The sequence below is a fragment of the Pelecanus crispus genome, chromosome 30, assembly GCF_030463565.1.
Source record: "Pelecanus crispus isolate bPelCri1 chromosome 30, bPelCri1.pri, whole genome shotgun sequence".
Taxonomy (NCBI): Eukaryota; Metazoa; Chordata; class Aves; order Pelecaniformes; family Pelecanidae; genus Pelecanus; species Pelecanus crispus.
The window spans coordinates 214848-218588 of record NC_134672.1 but is presented as its reverse complement, the minus strand read 5'-3'; the positions used below and the strand labels follow the sequence as shown (position 1 = coordinate 218588).

The following is a 3741-nucleotide window of genomic DNA, read 5'->3' as shown; positions in this document are numbered from 1 at the left end:
CCCCAATAGTGCACCCTGGGGTCCTCTAAGCACCCCAATACCCCTCCCTGGCACCCCCCAATCACCCCAATAGCGCACCCTGAGGTCCTCAATCACCCCAGTACCCCTCCCTGGGACCCCCATCACCCCAATAGTGCACGCTGAGGGACCCTGCTACCCTTCCCTGGGACCCCCCCATCACCCCAGCAGTGCACCCTGAGGTCCCCAAGGACGCCAATACCCCTCCCTGGCACCCCCCCCCAGTCACCCCAACAGTGCACGCTGAGGACCCCAATACCCCTCCTGGGACCCCCAAGGGCCCAATAGTGTGCCCTGTGGTCCCCAACCACCCCAATAGCACACCCTGAGGTCCCCAAGGACCCCACTACCCTTCCCTGGGACCCCCACTCACCCCAGTAGTGCACCCTGGACATCCCTAAGAACCCCAATACCCCTCCCTGGGACCCCCAAGGACCCCAGTAGAGCACCCTGACATCCCTAAGAACCCCAATACCCCTCCCGGGGGTCCCCAAGAACCCCAACAGTGCACCCTGATGTCCCTAAGAATCCCAATACCCCTCCCTGGGACCCCAAGGACCCCAACAGTGCGCCCTGATGTCCCTAAGGGCCCCCAATATCCCTCCCGGGGGTCCCCAAGGACCCCAACAGTGCACCCTGATGTCCCTAAGAACCCCAATACCCCTCCCTGGGACCCCCAAGGACCCCAACAGTGCGCCCTGATGTCCCTAAGGGCCCCAATACCCCTCCCGGGGTCCCCAGGGACCCCAACAGTGCGCCCCGAGCCCCCCATTCTGTGTTCTGTCCCCAGGGCAGGTGCCAGCACAGGACGCAGCAGCTGTCGCCAAGCGCTTTACTGGTGGCTCCCAGCGCTGCCCGGGCTGGGGGGTGACACCGGGTGACACTGGGTTGCCACCGGGGGCTCAGAGCTGCAGGAACTCGGCCACGAAGGCCACCAAGATCTTACAGAGGTCCTCCACGGTGGGGGGGTGCAGGTTGTCCTCGGTGTCCTCGAGGGTGTGCCAGACGCGCGGGAAGGGCGTGGGGATGAGGTGCAGCACGGGGACACCTGCGGGGACGCCGGCGGGTTTTGGGGACATCGGCGGGCTGGGGACGTGTGGGCCCGGAATGGCAGGACCCCGGCCACCCACCCTGCCGCTTGCCCCCGGCCACGTGATGTGGGGACAATGGGGGGGACGTGGGGACACGGGGGGGATGTGGGGACACGGGGGGGACGTGGGGGACATGGGGGGGACGTGGGGATGTCACCTCGCTGGAGGAAGGGGACGTGGTCGTCCTCTACGGGTCCCGGGGCCGGGCTGAGGCGGAAGAAGGGCTGGTCCTGGCGGGGGAGCGTGCAGCAGCCCCAGGCGCCGCAGCCGCTGCTCTGCGCGGGTGACATGGGGTGACAGGGGGTGACACAACAGCGGTGACACCCCAGCCTCCTCCCTCGTCCCCACCCCGCCCCCGTTTCCCACCCTGTGTCCCCCATCCATGTCCCCACCCGATCCTGGCTCCGTCCCCACGTCCCACCCGCATCCCCACCTGTGTCCCCGTCCCCGGTGTCCCCATCCGTGTCCCCATGTTGCCCACCTGTGTCCCCGTCCCGTGTCCCCACCCGTGTCCCCATGTCCCCACCCGTGTCCCCGTGTCCCCACCCACATCCCCATCCCCATGTCCCTACCCGTGTCCCCATGTCCCCGTCCCTGTGTCCCCACCTGTGTCCCCACCCACGTCCCCAACCCGTGTCCCCGTGTCCCCACCCACATCCCCATCCCCATCCCCATGTCCTACCCGTGTCCCGTGTCCCCATCCATGTCCCCGTCCCTGTGTCCCCACCTGTGTCCCCACCCACGTCCCTATCCCCATGTCCCCACCCGTGTCCCCATCTGTGTCCCTGTCCCCGTGTCCCCATGTCCCCACCCACCGTCCCCGTCCCCGTGTCCCCACCCCGTTGTCCCCGTGTTCCCGTGTCTCCGTCCCCATGTCCCCGCCCACAGTCCCTGTCCCCATGTCCCCACCTGTGTCCCCGTGTCCTGTCCCCGTGTCCCCACCCACGTCCCGTCCCCCATGTCCCCACCCGTGTCCCGTGTCCCGTCCCCATGTCCCCACCCATGTCCCCGTGTCCCCATCTGTGTCCCCGTCTCTGTGTCCCCACCTGCATCCCCATCCCCATGTCTCCACCTGTGTCCCCATCCATGGTCCCTGTCCCCGTGTCCCCATCCGTGTCCCTGTCCCCGTGTCCCCACCCGTGTCCCCATCCCCATCCCCATGTCCCACCGATGGCAACCAGGCGCAGGAACCAGTGGTGGGTGCGGGCGAAGTGGCTGTGGATGGCGGGGTGGTGGCGCCCAGCAGGTCCAGCAGCACCAGCAGGCTCTGGGGACACCGGGACAGCGTGGGGACACCGGTGCGGGGACACTGGCACGGCCGTCGGGGACACCGGTGCGGGGACACTGGCACGGGCCGTGGGGACACCACGGTGCCACCGTCCTCAGATGCCGTGGGACTGGCCCCAGCTGGGCTTACGCCACGTCACCACCCTTGGGTGCTACCAGACACCCCCACCCCCTGTGATGTGACCACCCTTGGGTGCCACCAGACCCCACCACCGCTGTGCCACCACCCTTGGGTGCCACCCCCACCCCCTGCACCTCCATGCCACCACCCTTGGGTGCCACCCAAACCCCCCCCCTCACCTCCATGCCACCCACCCTTGGGTGCCACCCAGGACCCCACCACCACTGTCCCACCACCCTCGGGTGCCACCAGACCCCCCCCCCACCTCTGCCCCACCACCCTCGGGTGCCCCCCCCCCGCCGCGGGGCTCGGTGCCACTCACCATGGCGGTGATCTGGGTGCCACGGGGCCCGTGGGGGTGGCGGCCATCCGCGCTGCCAGGTGCCGGGCGCCGTAGAGGGAATCGGTGACGCTCCAGTCCCTGAAGGCCTCCTCCCCGTCCAGGAACAGCAACTGCAGCGTCACCTCCGCGCCCTGCCGGGGATGGGACCCCGGGGTGGGGACACCCAGGGTGCGGGGGGGCACCCGGGGGGCCTGGGGTAAGGGTGGGGGCCATCGGGAGGGAGCAAGCCTGGAGCAGCCAGGGTTGGGGGGCCCAGAGATATTCTGGGGGAGGGGGCCTGGCAGCGGTTCACTCTAACTCATCAGTAGGGTCCAGAGTGAACAGCCCAACTGGGGGGGGGCGGGCAGAGGGGCTTGGGGGGGCTGGCAGCACCACCCCCTCACTGTAATCAGTAGGGTCCAGTGTAAACAGCTCAAAACAGGGTTTGGGGGGGTGGACAGAGGGGCTGGTGTCAGCTCCCCCCCACCCCCGTAATCAGTAGGGTCCAGAGTGAACGGCCCAAAACAGGGTTTGGGACAGGAGCTGGCATCAGCGCACACACCCCCACAATCACTGTAATCAGTAGGGTCCAGAGTGAACAGCCAAAACGAGGGCTGGTGGGGGGCAGGGGGCAGCAGCGAGTCACCCCCATCACTGGGCTCAGTAGGTTCCAGGGTGAACAGCCCAAAACAGGGGTTGGGGAAGGGGTTTGGGGGGGGCTGGCCTCAACTCCCCCCCCCCCCCCCCCCAAATCAGTAGGTTCCAGAGTGAACAGCCCGGTGCAAGGGGCAAGGGGCGGGGCAGGGGTGTCCTAGGTGTTCGGGAGGGACCCAGGCACCCCAGGGTGGGGGTTCCCGGTGGCACCCATCACCCACCCTGTCCTTGGCGCGCCGCAGGGGCTG

At 68.4% G+C, this 3741-nt stretch overlaps 1 pseudogene; it reads right to left on the bottom strand.

The window, feature by feature from the left end:
• Nucleotides 1-920: 920 nt before the first annotated feature.
• Nucleotides 921-3741, bottom strand: part of LOC142596308 (gastric inhibitory polypeptide receptor-like) — a 9384-nt pseudogene continuing 6563 nt past the window's right edge.